Below are 20,020 nucleotides of genomic sequence, written 5' to 3'. Positions count from 1 at the left end.
CTGTGTGGCAGTCAGAAAGACCACACGCCATGGTTCCCATGGGCTCAAGGAGCAAGTCGGTCCATAGGAGGCTGAGAAATGCCTATAATGGTGGCGGTGCCTACCAGGCACTGCTGTAGGCAGTACAAAGTTCCTTCCCACTGGCCCTTTCATGGCGGTGAACCTGTGATGAAAATGCTGGTGGAGAGCCCGTAGCAAGCCCCACTTACCCCTGGCCCACTGACATAGGACCAGGTGGCACCTATGGTGAACCCTACAGATCCCTGCACCATGTAGCAGGCTCTGAATGGAGCCTGCCATGTAGTGCAGGGGTATGTGTGGGGTGTTTGTTTTGTACTGCAGTTGGTGCTGCAGAGCCCAGCACCCGACGCAGTACAAAACATGGGCAATGCATCTTAATTTGCCCTGTGGGACTGCCACCTTGTAGGCGGGCAGTCACAAAAACGAAATGATGGTGGATGGACTGGGGCCTGTCCACCATTGTAATCGGGCCCTAAGTTCTCCAAGTTACAATAGTTCATACTAACATATGATTCTGTTCCACTTCCAGGTGTAACATAACTCTTATTGAAAATAAATTGGTGCTTTGCAGTTGAACAAATGCCACAGATACCATCAAAATAAGTGTTTGCTGAGGCAAAACACAACCTTAAAGGCACATTTATGACTTTTAGGGTAAATTAAGAGCATGTTTAGGGAAAATCTTAATTACATTGTTGAAACCCAGCATATGTGATTTTGTTCTTACTAGTATACAGTATACAATGTTCATAAATACCTTTCATTCAAAGCTGTCTTCTAACATCCATTAAACATTAAAACAGATTAACAAAATCATAGCATTGTTCATATTTACAACCAAATACTTAGCAGCACATACTACAACACCGGACTCCTTAATAATGAGAATGTAATACTACTCCCCTTCAACTATGTAGTCTATGGTTGTAGATCACATTGGACATGACCAGTTGAGCTCCTATATTGAGGTATTCGCTGCCTAAGATGCCAACTACATGGAAGAAACAATGTTGTAATTGGGCAGATAGCTTCATAGGATAGACTGGTATATAACCTCAACCACCTCTGACAGCAGTGAAATATGACCAGCCCTGTGCCACCTCTATTTTGCCTGTGTGTTTCTCAACACTATTCTTTCAAAAGTTATGGACAATTGTCAAGTTTACCAAATGAAGCTGGATCCATTAAGAGTCACAGACCACCCACTCGCTTACCGGAAAGAGAGAGACAAGAGAAGAAAAGGGTAGGAAAAGATAATAAAGAGTCAATCGTAGCCATGAGCAGATTCAGCCTTCACACATGTGGCCTTCAGGATCTTGATTAGCACATTGAACAAAAGGTACCACATGCAAGGAATCGATATGAGTTATATGTACATTATGTGAGAGATGGAGATTCCTGAATTCTGGGGCAAATGTAGGACTGATCAACTCTTGACCAAAAAGAAACTGGTGGAGAACATCAAATGTAGCAAAGTGCAATCAGCAAGAAAACAAACAAACACAAAAACAGAGACTCCTGATTATCTAGTCCAAATGACCCAAAGAATCACAAGTGAAGTGAAAAAAAGTGAACAGTCAAGACTCTGGGCAATAATCTAATCAGCAAGCGGTTAAGACCTACAACTAACCAAATCATTGACAGGAAGCTTACTATTGGGCTCAGGGGGGTTAGATTATTGCAATGCCGAAGTCTAAGAGGACGTGATCCCTCAACCTTGAAGTGAGTATCTCCAAGCTGGATACCAGTCTAATCTATCTTTACCGATTTTCACTGATCTTCAAGTTTTTTCCCCAGCCGAAACTGTGTTTATATGAAAACCAGTAAGGGAAGCAAAACAAACATTGTTTTTGGTCCTGACAACTTTGGGGCATATTCACAAATGTAAAATTAAATAACAGTAACTTTACTCTTACTTTTTTGAGTAACTTTACAACTTTTGGTTATTCACGAGTAATTTCTATACCTCCATGCCCTGAAACTGGGGATGGGCATAATTTACAAGTGTATATTTACTACGGCCAAAAAGCAATAGTAGTAAGTCCAGCATTATACATGGACAGTCCCTGATACCGCAGCACCCTTCCATGGAAAATAATGGAGACAAGGACTTGAAATCAAATGCGTAGGAAATAATGTTAAAATAAAATATTTAATTTTGACTTTATAAACATATGTACAAATCAAATGTTAAAAAATATATGTGTTTATAACTAAATATACTTTAATGATATTATATTGTAATACATTTTCCGTAATATAAAAAACATGTATTTTTCTCACTTACTTAAAAACATACCTTTTTGTATTTTTAAGTGCCTAATAAGTTAATTCAAACAATTTGCTTTTGGTGGAATTTTAATACAGTAAACACAAGGAAGTGATGGACGGAGCGTTGAAACTTTTCAGACACTCACTCCCAGTCAAAAATCTTGGTTGAATCAATCATTGTTCTTTAGCTCACTTTGCCAGCCCAGTTAAGAACCATTTATATGCAAATCAGTCCTGCCCTGTGCCTTATGGGAACAGTCCAGCCTGAACTGTGAAGCCAGTTCTTCACTGGACCGTAAACAAGCATCCTGGGACCGGTTTCGGGGTAACACCCCTCATCAGCCAGGCTAGCTTGAATCCAGTGCCAAAGTGATGAAGGGGCCCACGTCTGGGCATACCCTGTCAACTTAGGGTGAACAAAGTAAACAGAGGGAGATGATGGACGGAGCTCTGAAACTCTTCAGGCACTTACCTCCAGTCACAAATCTGGGTTGAATCCATCATCGTTCTTTAGCTCACTTCACCACCCCAGTTCAGACCCAGTTATATGCAAATTTTAATACATCCTTAACACAATTTTATATTTGATTTCATATTTTTAATTTCATTTATTAAATAGTAAAAAAAAGTTAATATTTTAAAGTTACTACTAACAACTTTTCACCTGTAGGTGGAGGTCTCCATCACCTGGTTGGGAAATATCTGTATGGTAGAGTATAAGGAAAAGTGTAATATGTTATTAAACTTAAAATAAAAGAAAGAATAGATAATGTAAAATACTAATGTTAACTGCTTTTATACGTTCATTGTAATTGTTGATTGATGTTAAAAAAGTGTTACAGCATAAATAACTTCATTTAAATTTACACTGTAAATATTTTGAACTTAATAAATTATATTAAAAATAAATCTGAAGCTTAAATAAATAACCCTATCTAAAGTAAAAAATATATTATGTATTAGATTTATTAATAGGTGTAGAAAACGAATGTAAGCATTAAATAAAATTTAATAATGTTTTGAGCTACTTTAACAAATTTATTTTAATGCAGTATTATTTCCCACTTGGTTTTATAATAAGTGCCTACCTCTATTATTGTCTATGGGAGGGTGTTGCTGTACCACTGATTTTCATGTGCAGTGCAGGGCTTAATTCAGGTCTGAGGTGGAGTACATTTACAACTGCTTTGGGTCCTTTTTTGGCTGTAGTAAATTTAGAATGCAATTTGTGAATAGGAATTGACGTACTGTTTTGTGGGGGAATGCAAGTCAGTCCCTGAACCTCTCATTACTCCTCCCATAACAACCCTCATTTAGCAGTAAGGATAATCCAATTCCCAGCCACTCTGCTCTGTCCATCTCACATTTGCTAATAAAATGTGTACTTACATGTGTGGAGACTATTCAGTCAGGGCGGAGATATCCACACTGAAAAAGATAGAAGAGGCAAAGGCAAAACCTTTGCATGCTTGTTTGTAAATATCATTTTGTAGTATGTTAGTAGTAGTATTATTGTACTACCAAAAATACTGGAAAATGTAGTTTGTGAATAGGCCCCTATCAGTTTAAAGGGCACTATATGAAAAATGATTCAAATTGACTATTTAATTGCATGCAAAATCAAAGATTCTTATTTAAGTACTTAGCTGTAAAAAATAAAGAGATCATATTTCAAATTGATGTTCTGTGCGTAATGTATTTTGCAATCAATGATGGCTTCATGAGGGCATGATAATTCATCAATTAAAAGTAGCAGTTTGAGGAATCACTCCTAGTTGTCAAAGATCACAGTAACCCTAGCTTCAGTTCTATTTGCTTAGTGTTATGAAACAATCTGGCAACACTGTTCTCCTGTTACTTTCATACCAGGGTCCTTGTGTGTTATTGTGTTGCTCTCGTTTTGATTGATATATGCAGTCGGACCACTGCAGAGACATCATCAGAGTAGTAGGTCCTGGCACCCATATCTCCCTTGCACATTTACTTCCACCTGACCTGCACCTAGAGAGATCAATCATAGGAAAATGACAGTGAAGGAGTCTGGATTTGACAGTCGAATAGGGATTTAAAAGCAAATGCATGGGGTCCCCTCTCTGTCATTATCACTCCCACCGACCATCAAAAGCATGACTAAAAAAGGTTTGCAAATCAAACCTGTAGGTATAAGTAGGGGTGACAAACTTTTGTGTTTGGTGCATTTTAGCTACCACAGTTCCATTAAATGTTCTGTGGATTGCTCACAGCTTGGTTTTAATATGATTTGCCAATTTAATTTGTTATTTGTTTAGATCTGCACTCATGCAAAATACAGAGATAATAATTTTACAAAATTGGATCAAAATATACTCTTGCAATTATTAAGTAGGTGACTATGTTGTTTTATCAGGTAATCACTATAGTTTGGCAACATATAATGATGATTAGTTGATTTTATTATAAATGAAATAAATAAACCGCTGATGAAGGATACTGTTACAACTAGATTTTGTCAAAATGTCACTCTTCATTAAAGATCACGAGGGAAGTGTTAAACCTTCTGCCTTCTAACAAAACCACGTGGCTCCACATTAAATCTGACTGCTACATATTTATTTCGATGGTTCACAAAAAGAAAATATATAAATACATAACCCACCATTCTTTATGAGTAGCCTTGCACAGACAGGGCATCTGTGATATGATTTTATTCTCATATTTTGAAAAAAAAGAAACATAGCAAATCTGTTCCCATTTTAGAGGTTTCAACATCTGAAATTATTCACAGAGGGCCCACTTTTTTTTAAAATAATTGAGGCCATATGGAAGAAGGGAATTCCACATTTTTCCTTCTAAGAACCTGTCCCTGGTGAACACTAACTTTATATTACCAAATATAATTTCTATATTCGAAAGCAGATAGGTAGGAAAGCTGAAATTCATATGTGTGTTAAATATGGTAGATGTTAGTCAATGAAAGAAAATAACACTGAGCACGTTTTTCTTCTATTGCCTTCACAAACTCAAATATCAAACTCAAATATTGGTTTAAAGAAGGAGCACATGCGACAAATGTAATTAAACAAGCAAAAGCTACGTAAACTGAATGTGTTGTTAGAAATCCAATCTCCACAATTCAGCCACACAGGGGCATATTTATGAGGACTTTGCGCCATGCTTGTACCACGCACCATGGTACATTCATGATGCAAACCTCTCAGTCATATTTATGATGCCATGCAAAGCCACTTTATATGACTTCACAAATAAAGAGCAATGCAATGTAGCACAAATCGCTGCGTTGCTTTACTCTGTGCAAGGGAGCCGTTCCATGGGTGTTCCATGTAACTCCCATGGTTTTTGATGCATCCCATCCCAGAATTTGGATCAGCACTAGAAACCTGGGAATTTATCAAACTCTTATACCCCCCTCACGTGAGGCATAATGAGGAGAAATATCTTTATTTCTTCTTGTTTTTTCCTCTATGTATGCTGCATTTTGCAGCACACGTAGAAAGAGGAAAACACCTCTATGGATTGTTTTTGTGCAGGAAGTTGGATCTTCCTGGTCTGGTTCTGGCCTGGTCTTTAAAGCCTTGACTGGCCCCTCCCCCGCTTTCTTGAAGTCCTTGATCACCCCCTACTGTCCCTCCCTTTGAGGTCGACCCACCTTCAGCTTCTGGTCACCCCCCGTTTCAAACTCACCAAACTAGGTGGCCGCAGCTTCACTCACCTGGCTCCCAAGCTGTGGAATTCTCTTCCACTCTCACTTAAGACCTCGTGTTCTCTCTTATCATTTAGGAAATCCTTAAAAACTTTGCTCTTCTCACACCCCCGCTAAGTCCCTCTTGCACAGCCTCAGTGTCCAATCAGCGCCAGGAAACTCATGGTGGCAGTGCGCTCAATAAATTCCCTTTAACATTAACATTAACATCTTTCTGCACAAAAACAATCCTACCTGTAATGCAGGCGTCCTTGCACCATGGTGCAAGCACAGGGGGCAAGGATAGGAATGAACCCTAATGATTAGATACTATGCATTCCTGCCCTTTCCTTGTGATACAGGCCAGTGCAGCAAGTTAACATGCTGCACTGCCGTGTGCCACAGTTCAGGACTGTGATTCAGGACTGTGATTCTCATATTCACAATATCGTGCCTTTGTGGTCGGAAAAAAACGATAAACCAGTATTGCCATGTTGGCTACTCTATATTTCTATGTAAACTGGATCATCAAATGAAACACAGCCTGTTGACAATGAAGAAAATGAGAACTTATTTTTTTAACAGCAAGACACAGAGGATCAAAAATATATTTTATATTCTCATACAACTCTTTGTGCCCAATGCTCATAACCATTTGTCTCTAAATCTATTTACATCTGACATCTACACACACAGACACATGTCAGTTATAAATGGTTTTAGTGCTACATAATTGTATATGTAGCATTACACAGTAGTACATGCCATGCAAGAGGAGGAGAGTGGGAAGTTCAAGCATGGTTTGCAATGAAAGTTTGCATATAGCTCAAACATGTGAGTTTGTTGCATCCAAAACCTGTTGTCATATCCCTTCACACCCTGGAAACGGTCAGCGATGTACTCCAGCAAAGGGATGTACTAATTTCCTTTCAATGGTAAAAAGTGGAAAAGAGCAACCTCAAACTTTGCGAGGATGTAGAGAAAGAGGTTTCTCTATGCAAAGAAAAAGTGCATTTGTACATCGGGCAGCTTTTCCACATGACATAATTGTACACATAAGTATCATAACAGCCTTTACGAAAAATCACGACTCACTCTATAGGACTTCTGTAAAGGAGCAACTGGTGCATTTTTCATGGTGACTTTTGAAATAATAATAATTCTTCTTCTGTGAAGATTTTTCTAATACATGGGCTGATTTACAATACTGAAAGTCAGGTCCAATGTGGCGAAGTACTTTGCTTTTTGGACCAAATAGAAAATAAATGTGCTTTTAGTGAGAAATTGCAATATGGCATTTATTTATTTATTTTAGCAACTATGTTCTAGAATTTAAATGATATAAGGTTACCAGTTGGCTCCAAAATTCCAGGCACACCATTGTCCAGCACTGGGCTTTCCTCTTACAGCTCACTGTTTTGGGTATACAAATCCCCCTCATTTCTCCCTAAACAGCAATTGAATTAAGAAATGTTTGATTATTCCGCTGGAGCAAAAACGGGAATCTCATAGTCATCTGGAGGCCCATACACATTTTAGATAGGGGATAGTTATTTTCTTCTCCAGTGCATATCTTCCATTCCCACTCTGATTTATTACTCTGCACTACACACTTAGCATGTGTTGATGAGGCTGAATATCAGTTCAAAATCCATTAATTTTACATGTGTTAAGGGGTATCCACTGAACATATGCCCTTGAGGAGATGGTGATCACAGCCCCTTATGGATGATACATTTAAAGGCGATGAAAAAATGTATCTTTACTAATTATTTCTTCAACAACAAGGAAAACAAAGATGGCATGTTGATAGAGTGGGAAGCATTCAAAATATTTGTGAGAGGACTATGGTTTAAATGAACCTGTGGTGTTAAATCATTTCTTAAGAGGGTGAATACTGCCATAGAAGACAATATGAAGATGCAGGAATGGTGGAGACAAAAAAACCAAAGCATTATGTGACAGAGCTAACCCAAGTGCATGCTCCACATTCAGAGAAAAAAGACTCATTCAGGCCAATTAACACCTGATGTGAGTGTTTGATTGATTCAGATGCTCTGTCCATCACCACCCCCTTTTGTACCGCTTTTGGCTGCCATAAGTGTGGCAGGGTATGCTCAGACGTCAGTCCCTTGCTCACTTTGCCACTGGATTCAAGCAAGCCGGGCTGAAGACGGCTGGAATGCCAGAAACCGGTCCTCGGAAGCTTGTTTCTGGTCCAGGGAAGACATGGCTTGGCAGTTCGGGCTGGACTGTTCCCATGAGGCACAGGGTCAGACTGATTTGCATATAGCCATGTCTGAACTGGGGTGGCAGAGTGGGCTAAAGAACGGTGATGGATCAAACCCAGATCTTTTGACTGGGTGTGAGTGTTTGATTGATTCCGATGCTCCGTCCATCACCACTCCCTTTTGTACCGCAATTGCTCAAAGAGCCCTCTTGCAAAACAACATTTTTACCTTTATCTGATCATTACTTTAATCCCAATGCAAATTGTTTAGAAATATTTGTGATATCACCATTTGTGATTGAAACATAAACTTAAATTTTTTTCACAGTGCAACATAGGATTCAATCAAATAATTCTTACTTTTTGGAGTTAAGACAAGACAATATTAAAAAGTCAACCTCCTAAGGAACAAAGAAAACAGAGACATAAGTTGAAAGGATAGTGCTAAAAGGGTTAATACAAGTTGGTATAGTCTCTTTAAGTGGAGGAAATATCAAGATTGTTTAAGTTGCTCTTAAGTAAACTCTTTTCCATGGCAAAACTCAGACGAGAAATAGTTACAAAATGTATTCTCATAGGGTGGTTGGGAATGACAAAGGTTAAGGTCAACTTGCTCCCCACAAAGAATAGGTATACCTCACCTATTGCATGAGCCAGAGCTTAAATAAATATTTAAGATATGGCTCATAGTGACAAAGGTCTGACTCAAACTTTGATCAAATTTAAAGATGTTATATACTCTAGAAAGGGGTTTTGACCCGGAGACCGATTTCCAGGAAATCACGAAATGGTCAAATTTTACTTGGAATTGGCATGGGTACTAAAAAAAGGAGGGAATGAGGAGAGTAGGAGTATTCATTGTCCTTTATATGACTGGTACACTAACAGTAAAGAATGTAAAAATAGTGCAGGACACTGGCAATATCTCCATGCTCAATATCCAAGGACAGTTACAGTCCTTACAGTTGTAATTACTTTGAATAATAAAGCCAACCACTCAACTACCTGTGATTGGTTGATACTAGGTTTGAGCTATGTTTCTGATGTACAAAAAACATCAAAATTGAGGTCTACAGTCAAGCCAGTACTTTGTATTTTATTTATTGAAGTGTGGAGTACATGCAAATAATGTACTTTTAGATTAAGGTTGCTTATTGCACTGATAAAAAGTAAAGAACTGAATAAGATCTTTTACATGATTAATAATTAACAACAACATTTCTTTATTTCTGTTTAACAAACAATAAAAGAAGCAACCGTACAGATCATGAATGTCATTTGGAATACAAAGAGCGTTTCGGAAGACAATGTGCAAATAAGAAATAAAAACGCTCAAGTTTGCATTAAAAGGATATTAGCATCATATGAATAAAACAGTATCCACAGAGTCCATGACTTGGGGCTCACTTACATAATTATGTGGCGAAAGTGCAAGTGATTCATGAATATTTATACAACTCAATTTCCAGGTTAATACCCCATGCATTAAACTCTTAAGCAAAGGGGCAAGGTGCCAAGACTAATAACAGAAACCTGAATAAAATACATCAAATAGAATCGTAAAACAATTGTAAGGATTTTAAAAGCAACATTACTTAGTCAGGACAATCTGGATTAGTCAGCACAACCTATTTTATCTATTCTGCCAGTTATCCTTATGGATTGTGCCCACCTTCTGATCGCCAAAAAGTGGCCTAAACATTTCGCAGTGGCACAGGCAAAAAGAGGTCTGGCATCTGATTTTAATATCCGTAGGGCATCTGTAGAGCTTCGGGTCCGTTATTGTCTACACATAGAAGCTAGCCATTTGCTTCTTGGCTTTGCGTATGCTTTGCAGGCAAAAAGTACATGACCAATAGATTAGCCCTTGGGATGAGATCTGTTATTCTGCCAGGAGCTAGTAAAAGCATTAATTGGTAAACTGCCATGTCTAATCTGTGTGTATAACTTCCTGTCAGCTGGGACCTTAATAATATCAAAGTAGTTTTTTAGATGGCAATTAGGTTTCCAATCGATGAAGGCATATGTAGGCTGCCAAAATGGATTTTCCGCAAGTTGTTCTCATTGACCCAAGCCCAATACAAAAGATTAATTGACTTCTTGGCTAAGAAGATGGTTGGCTAATGGCCTGGTTTAACAAGCCAATGTTAGACAGTAAAACATTTACTTGCTTAATCCAGGCAATTTTATTTGCGGTGTCCAAATTTGAGACCTTGCAAAAAGCAGCTGCACAGTGTGCCAAATCAGTGGTAGAGGCAATCTATGCCAAAACAACAGTGGGTGAAGCCTTGCAAGATCGTTGATGGACTTAATACCCAGATCAAGCTTCATAGGGAGAAGAGGTGTGCTTAATGGAAGGGATATCAGGTTCCTAAGGAACTTGTTTTCCACAGCTGCAAGTTCACTAGAGGATGCTCTGCCCCACAGCTCTGCCCCATAAAGGGCACTTGTCACAGCCTTGCAGTTGTACAATTTGAGAGCAGGGGCAATGGGCCTGGTATACGACAAGCAATGCTCCCTACTCAGTGCACCAGTGAGCTGAGTTAGTTTCAAGGAGACCTTCTCTAAATGTCTCTTCCAAGTCATTCCCTCTGATAATCTAACACCCAAGTAATCAAATAAATTAACCTTCTCCAGCAGGACATTTTCCAGGAGTATATTTCCCTTAAAAGATTTGTGCTGGTTGAACATCATTAGCTTTCTTTTAGAGGAGTTAATAACCTTTGGCCAGATGTAGGTAAATCACATTTACCGATTTTGAAATACCGATTTTACCGATTCGGTGTTTCAAAATCGGTAAATGGGATGTAGGTACCAACATCTGGATTTTTTACCGATACCTTAAAACTCGGTATTTACCGATTCGGTAAATACCAAATCGGTATTTGCTATTGAATCCTATGGGCCTTGAAGCCCATAGGATTCAATGCAAATACCGATTCGGTATTTACCGAATCGGTAAATACCAAGTTTGTCAAGGGTGCAGGGGGTGTCACTTTGACACCCTCTAGCACCCCCAAAACGGGCATGTGTGCAATGTGGCACACAGACATGCCCTAAGGGCACGTCTGTCTGTCACATGGCACATGTGTACATGCACAGATGAGCATGTACACAGGAATCAGTATTTTACCATGGATTTGTATTCCATGGTAAAATACCGATTCTGAAAGCCATGTGCCAATGGAAAATTGGCTACCCACATTTCAATTTAGCATTTTCGGTAATTTTACCGAATCGGTTAATATTACCGATTCGGTAAATATGACCAAATCTGTAAATATTACCGATTCGGTAATAATACCGATTCGGTAAAATTACCGAATATGTGCACCTACATCTCCATAGCCCTTTACCGATCGGAAACGGACGAAAATCGGTATTTTCGGCCGATTCCGATCGGTAAAGGGCTACCTACATCTGGCCCCTAGTCCCTCTCATCACAGAATGCCTTAAAAGGGTTTAAAAAAATTTGGAGACCCATGGAAGTTTTGGAGATTAATAGGGAATCGTCGGTGAATAGCAGTGTGGCGATTCTTTGGTTTGCCAGAAATGGTGTATTAGCTGGCAAAGAACACAAAAGATCTGCCACCTGATTGATGTACAGGGAAAAAGGGGTTGGAGCTAATACTCATCCCAGGGGAACCTCCTGCTGGATCTTAATGGGCTCTGTAAGTTGTCCCTGGTTTCCCCATCTCACCCAGGCGTAATTCCCATCATGTAACCTAACTAATATTTCCAGGATCTACAAGGGCATTCCCATATCCCTAAGCACCTGCCATAATGAGTCTCTGGGCTTCAGGTTGAATGCTGTTTTTAAGTCAATGAAGGCAAGGTATAGGCTTCCCTTGCCCAAAACAACAACCTTCCAATATAAAATCACTAAAGGAAATACTTGATCCATTGTGCCGGTTTTCCACTGAAATCCTGCTTGGAGTGGAGAGGGGATGTCATTCCCATTCATCCAGTCCTGGATTTTAGCCAGGACGGAATGACAGAAGACATTTTGCGCACAATCAATCAAGCTGATCGGGCGGTAGTTGGAAGGCATCAACCTGTCCCCTTTCTTGAAAATGTGTACTATTTCAGCCCCTTTCCATGAATCGGGGATCCTCCCGCCACCGGCTATATTGTTAGCCAACTTCATAAAATATATAGCCCAGTTTTCCCTTTCTGCGTGAAAAAAGGTCACCTGGAATACCATCCAAAATGTCCTCTCTGGAAAAAGAGAGGGTGCGTGCTGGATAGCCTATGTCCTGGAACAACTGATTTCCGTCATATGTTCCCTTGAGAGAATAGAGGTCACTGAAGTGTTTATGCCACTCTAGGACTGGGATGGTATTGACCAGTAATTTGTATTTTATTTATTAAAGTGTGGAGTACATACAACAAATGTACTTTTATATTAAGGTTGCTTATTGCCCTGATAAAAAGTAAATAACTGAATAAGATCTGTTTACATGATTAATAATCCTAGAGATACAAGTCCAAAGCACTTCAATCTTGCATTTGTTAGTTGATTCATTATATAAAATATATTAACAACATGGATTGGAAACATTAAATATGATCACATAATTAGTACCATGAATGTCATTCCCAAATTATTGTAAGATGATTCATATGAATGAAAGTTACAAATCAATTGTGTGTTGGCAGTTTATGTTTCAGAAAATGTAGGCAAACATGACATAACTTTACAGCCTTGATGATGTGTCCTGTGTAATCTTAGTTGCTGAAGAATATGACCACTTGTATCATCTGTACACGCTGGACCTACTCTTTATTTAAAAAAGATGAGCTTGGCAAAGGCATAAAGAAGCTACTTTAACTTCCTTGAAGGTAAATAAGGGAGTGAAAAAGGTACAAATACACAATTGTTAGAGCGTGATATAGAGAGTTATGTCTTCCTAGTAGAGCAAGTTAAAACGTGGTAGAGCTTATGCATTCATCATTGCTAACAAACGCGGGCTTAGTGGGGTGTATTATTACTTTTACTAGTGTGAGACAAGGTGGACATGGGAGCCTTCTAAAGGTCATTTTCAGTTTTCTTCCTTTTTAAAATAAATTCCAATCCATTGTTCCAGTCAGCACTAAGCCCTCAATTATATCACCTGGTTTGGTCTTTACAAGACTGAGTTAACATTAGAATTATTTCAAGAGTATGATAGAGTACAATGAATGCTGGAGGGCACTGTGGGATGACACTGTTCAAACAGAATCTCAAACTGAGTTTTCAGGAAATTTTCATGCTTTGCATCTATTCTCTTTATTTTTTTCCTGTTTTTTGCTGCTTGGATATATCTTGTTTTGATTCATCTGACATTGAATCACAGCTAACAACTGATATTTTGAAATTATGTGCCTATATATGATTATCTCTACTTTTGCAGTAGTTCCTATTCCTTCAGAGAGGCACCTTCATTTTGTATTCCACAACTCACTGGCAATATGTTCTCACTTCTCTAAAGCAATTAGTATGTTCCTATGCATGTTCTCTTAATCTTTAAATTTTTAGTTTGTGTCTACTTTTAAACCCTCTGAAATGACGTCCATGACCAGGTTTTCTTTACTGAATATTTTCTTATATCTATGTTACCGGGAACCTCATTTAAAGTGCAGTAAAGTGGTTACCATGAAGGGAAACCTGGTTGTTCTCTTGATTTTGTACCCACTGGGCACAGTATAAATGCAATACAAATAAGGCTACCTAGATGGATTATCTAATCAGTTTTTCTATTGGCTAAAAACTGGTTGCACCCTTTATGTCTCGTATTTTATTATTAACTGTAAACTACAGTTAAAAAACCTAGTATGATCCCAAGTACCAAAGTTGTTAGTGTAACTCTGTTATTGTGACTGAATTGGGATCTCAAGCCAGATGTATCAAAAGACTGGTCGCAAAAAGTGGTTTCAAATTGCACAATGACTTTTCTGATGTCTTTAGGATGCAACCAAAGTTCTAAATTGTAGCAACACAAAATCTCCATTCACAAGAGGTTGCACAACAACTTACATAATTAATATACACTCAATTATTAAACAAAACTTTATTTGGTTTTTACAAAGAAAACCATAAAACTCAAGCAAACACAGTTAAAAAGTAGTATCACAGGCTAAAAAGAGGCAATACTGTGTATCCATCATATCCCCAAAACGTATATCTAAACGGTAAGCAAATCCAGAAATAAAATGACACCTTCACAGCCCGAAGAAAGTGGAATAACCAAAATATTATATCAAGTGCAGTAAAACTATTCATTAAGCACCCCAAAAATACAAGATGGAGTACAGGGACTATGTTAGAAACAGTCTCATCAAAATGATAAAACCATCCATCATGGTCCCAAAAGATGCAAAATAAATAATTGAGAGATCTCATGCCACAACCATCCATCCTGGCCTCGTAAAAAGCAAGATAAATGACAGGTGCTCTATTAAGAAAGATTTCAAAACAACACTGTGCCCGAGATTTGTCCATGAAGAGCTAGTCATTGCTGGACCTGAGCCTGATTGCAGCCCTTAAAAAGCTAAGAACATATAATACAGTATAGTTTGAAAGTAATTGTAAAAAGATAAAAGTGGGTCTAACCTGCCTATAATTTGCTTATTTAAGAATAGGATTTATAAAAGACTTTCTTGGTACCTCTTAAAAACTACAGAACATACAAAAATGCATCATATCCTGTGGAGACTTTCCGTCGCGGCCACAAGGTGGGAGGTACTGCCCTTTATGCACTCCAATAGGATTGGCCAGAAGATAGCAAAAGAGGTCCAAACAAAATCTGGTAAATAGAAAATGGATGTCGGTGCTTTCGAAACATAAAATATAGGGCTCTGTTAAAGTCACAGTTTTCAATAAGGAATATGCTCCGGCACTGGGCTTCCTCAGCTCTAATTCTTCTCTATCCCAACTGTGCTTACTAAAAAAGTTCTCCTTCACCCAATGCAGGACTCTCTTGCAAATTTTCTCAGGGTTCTCAATAGATCAAACTTTCCCAAGCTTGTAAAACTTTCTCTGACATACTTGAGCCGGAAAATGAGGTTGGAAAAATCAAAGACAGTCCTTTAAGATATCCTTACTTAGGGCAGTTCCCTTCTTGAGCCAGATTTTGAACCACAGCGATAAGAATCGAGAAGCCAATTTGTCGGAGATAAAGGCCAGACCTAATTCTTCGTGGGCTACAAAGGTTGATGTGCCCTGTGGTAAGCAGAGTAACTATCTGAAAAAAAAGGTTTTCAACAACTTGCAATGCATCATACTTAATATATCCCCAGATCTCACTACCATAAATAATCTTGGAGATACATTTAGCTCTATAAATTTGCAGAAGGTCCCCTATGGGATTACTAAGCGGAATTAAAAGCCGCGGCAATGGCCCTAACAAAGTCCCCTGTCTTATGACTTCTCAGGGGGCCCAAATTGCACAATGACTTATCAGAAGTCTTTGTGATGCAATCAATCTTCTAAATGGAAGCAACACAAAATGTCCATTCACAGGAGGTTGTACAACAACTTACATAATTATTATTAATTTGTCAGTTAGTTATTTGTGACTCCTTGCGGCACAGGGATATTGGCCTGCAAGAAACACTAGACCATAATCCCTGTGTTTAAATTCCCAAACAGGAAAAAGAATTCTTAATGCCGCCTGTGTTTCAAAAACAAACTGATGCTACTTTAAAAAACAAAACTATTTGCGAACAGATTACAGAAAAGTCAGTGGTCTCCTCGACCACTTCCTGCTCACCCCAAGGTTGCCCAGTGCACATATCAATTTCAGGGGTGCAACAGGGTGTCCTTTGGACACCCCTGCACCCTTGAAATCTCAATCTCAATTTGCGAATCGCTAATTGCGATTCGCAAATTGAGATTGTCTTCCCATTCATTCCTATGGGTCTCTAGGCCCATAGGAATGAATGGGGAGGTATTCCTTAATTGCGACTTGCAATTTGCAAGTCGCAAATAAGGAATTCTAAGAAATCGCTATTTTTTAAGTGATTTCTTGATGCATTCCATTTTGCAATTCCTTAATAGCGAATCGGTATTTTTTCGGTAGTAAGGAATCGCAAATAGGGTTGTTGATGCATCTGGGGGTAACTCCCTTATCTGTCCTTTCTCACCTGTCTATGTCACAGGATTTGTGGTTTCTTTTCATCCCGCTTTGTCTCTATCAAACACACATCCTCCTGTCTTTGTCTTTTGATCCTTCACCCTTATCTCTGTAGTATCTTCTTCCTTTCATTATTCTATTCTCATTTCACCTCTGAACCTTTTACCTAGCAGGAGGCATGGAGACCATCCATACCACTTGCAACAGTAAATTATTATTTTCCAAATTAGCTACTGTCCTCTTAGTGTAGGGGTTCGCAGGCACAGTGCTTGGGGTCACCCCCTGCGACAAAAAAATGGACTTCATTTTTTGTGCAGTTGCTTGCCATGAGACTTCAATATTAAGCAACTAATACTCAGAAACGGAGCAAGTGATATTCCAAACAACTTTAGCGATTGCACACACAGAGGGTTCAGGGTGAGATTTACTTCCGGAGCAAACATCTTCAATGTGCGATGTCAGCATTGGACAGCCTTCAAAATCTAGATTGTAAACAATGAGCGGTATCTCTAAATCATTCTCATTACCTAGCGCCCTAGCCTGAGGTGGGAGTCAGTCCAAACTGTGATACCTTCTTTATCCGGTGCTTTGACGCTGTTGATAGAGACGATCTCTTAACAAAACATTGTTATTGTTCACAAATTACGGTTCTTCGTTTAATGGATACTTTAAACATCCGCTTTGGACTCCAGTTACAAAACTGTTCATTTAGATTTCATATACAAAAGAGGTTCTATTCTATTCTGAATGTGAAACTATTGTTGAGACATGTCTGCAGGATTACGTCCTGGTAATTGCCGGTGCACTGAAAGCAGTCAAGTTAATTGCACTGGAGTCGGTGTTTAAAAAATATATATATATATGAACTGGTTTCGATATCCGAAACTTCGGATTTAAAAATAATAGCACTTTAAATAACTACAGTAAACATTTTTTACAGTATCTGTAAAAGTTTACACTTTATTTGTATCACATCACTTAAGGGACTTATGCATTGTTTTTTGAAAATTATACTTTTCCACATCTGTAAATTCTCCAGATATTCTGAGAACAGTGGTAAAAAAAATACCCACACTCTCTGTTTTAGGGCCTCATTCATTTAAGTAGTACATGCTACAACCTGATGATACTTGTGAAACATACTTTGTCAGAATGCACTGACAGATTACGCTGTGATGAAAGCACCTGAAAAAAGGTGTTTTTTACAGGTGGAAATGCTATTTCTTGTGCCTCAGGTCTGACTAAACGCTGGGTATTTTAAGTAATTTCAACAGATATATTTCAGCGCATGCTCTTGCACAATGCTTATCAAATAGAAATCTTGTTTTTAAGTTTGCTTCAGTTAAATCGATCAAGAAGGGGAGAACTGCTAATATGCAACATCTATCACAAAAATGAAAATCTAAGGAACGTGAAATTATTGATAATGAAAATCTAAGAAACATAAAATTATGGATAATGAAAATCTAAGGAAATTGAAATGAGTGACAAGCATATTGAGACTACCTGAACAGTCTCAAGTATTGTCTATGATATTCAATGAGAAAAAAGACTTGAATGTTCAGAAAAACTCCATAGAGTAATCCTGTGTTCTCCTTCCCACTCTCTTATTTCACTAAAGCTGTAGAGTTCACTATCAGTTATGGCTTTACTGTGATCTCTGCACTGACCAGATTAGAAACATAAATAAACCAGTAGGCATCAACATTAGGTACAGTTACTGCACCTCAAGAGCTAAAACTGTTGACCAACAGACAGGACTAGGCCAAAGTGGTCCATTTGAGGTATCTTCTCCTTCAGGATAAGGGTGGGAGGCAAACAGGGGGGTGCCCCTCCTAGTACACCCCATGGATATCCCTGAAGAGCACATGGTCTTTAGTTCGAAAGGTTCATTGGAATGAAGGACAACTTAATCTGTAAACATATTGTGGAGAAAGGCAGGGGAACCTCAGGACAAAACACTGGCAAAGGCAATTGCTGTCGCGCTTTGGCTTGGCAATGCAGACCTATTGGTTCTGCCATTGGCATTCACCAGTGCTATTCAACAAAAAAAAACATGATTGTTAATTATATGAAAATGGGAAGTTCAGCAAGGGACAGCCCAGTGGCTGGATGCAATGATAGAGTGTGTGTGGTCTTGAAACTTCAAATACAGTTCAAAACATTTATTGACTGGAGACTTACTCCTTACTGAATTTGTGAGTCTACATACAATAATTTAGACCACAGTAGCAAATGGAATGCACTGGAAAGACAAAGTAGTGCTCAGAATTGAATGAGAACTAACGGTGACTAATCAACAACAGAGTTAAACATTGTCTGTCAAAATAATATATATAAAAATATTAGTCTGGAACAATATCTACTGTAACAATTGAACAATATCATCAAGGTATAGATACATCGGGGTTGACCTATCAATGTTGTATTAGTTAGTTAATCTCCTTAACAGCAACCTAGCCCATTGCCTTCATACCACTACTACAGGTTGTAACACTGTCGAACGGGAAACCTACCCTACTGTGTAGCCAATACAGGATCCTGACACTATTTAGCTTAACTTAGCTTGCCCATCAATAGGCAATTTGACCCACGATATATTGTGGACTGCTGTAATGCACTATATGTTATGGGTCACTACGCACTTTAAATTCTGTACAATGTCTGCCGCATTAAATTCTAATATATATATCAAAGCTCCGTTGCCACTTGGTGCAAACAGTGCACAAGCAGGCGGGTGCTGGTGGCGGTCGTGGCGAACCGCTACTTAGTAGCGCTCCAATTCTCCAAACTCCTCGAAGAAATTACCGAACTCACGGGGGGGGGGGGCTCAACCAAAAAATTTTATTCGGCAGCCTAAGAAACAAACGTTTCAGCGTAGAGCCTTCCTCTGTGTTTGCAATTCATTCAAAAAGACATGTAAATAAACCATTATTCAAAGGCATTGAAACAAAGAAGGGACACATTTACATTTACATTCATGGACGCCATTTTGAAGTGTCTATACAACTTCAGATTTCACATTGAAACCCCCCCAGATCGAAGTATTACACTGCATGAGATGTGGAATAGTAAGCATAATGCCTATAGATGGCGGAAATAATTTGCATCTAGACATATGATTTTGATCTAAACTGAATTTTGCTTATGAAGAACATTTGCAGTAATCGTATCTATACGAAGGAATGGGAGGTTTCAATATCAAATTTGAAGTTGTTTCTTAGGCTGCCGACAGTTTGGTTGAGCCACCCCCCCCGTGAGTGTGGTAATTTCTTCGGGGAGTTTGGAGAATTGCAGCGATAATATATATATAATAAACAAACGGAGTGCCGACGAGCACTCGGGTCCAAACATCACAGAGGGTCCAATTTCTTAAGCCAAAGCAGTGAGGTTTATTGTAGTCAGAAACCTTGTTGGCACTCCGTTTGTTTATCATAAATACCACCAGGCCCTGTGCCCATCCCACAAAAGGACAACAAAACACTGGGGGTAGCCATCCTCCACAGTGCATGGCCTTTGGCCATGCAAAGCGAGGGATGATTGAAAGGCCTGGCCTTCGGCCAGCCACTATCCTCAGTGCCTCGCCAGGCAACCATCCCTGCCACACATTTCCCAACCCACCACAAGGTGGTCAACCTCTTTTTCTTTTGGGGGGGGGGGGGCTGCAAAACTACTGTGATACTGTAGTACCACAGTAGTCCTGGG

At 38.9% G+C, this 20,020-nt stretch overlaps 1 protein-coding gene across 1 annotated transcript in view; it reads right to left on the bottom strand.

Annotated features, from left to right (window-relative positions):
- Nucleotides 1-20,020, bottom strand: part of ADAMTS18 (ADAM metallopeptidase with thrombospondin type 1 motif 18) — a 340,132-nt gene that overhangs the window by 211,666 nt on the left and 108,446 nt on the right. The window lies entirely within an intron of this gene.

The sequence above is a fragment of the Lissotriton vulgaris genome, chromosome 12 (genome assembly GCF_964263255.1).
Source record: "Lissotriton vulgaris chromosome 12, aLisVul1.2, whole genome shotgun sequence".
Lineage (NCBI taxonomy): Eukaryota > Metazoa > Chordata > Amphibia > Caudata > Salamandridae > Lissotriton > Lissotriton vulgaris.
The sequence above is the reverse complement of the archived record's forward strand: the minus strand, read 5'-3'. Positions and strand labels throughout refer to the sequence as shown.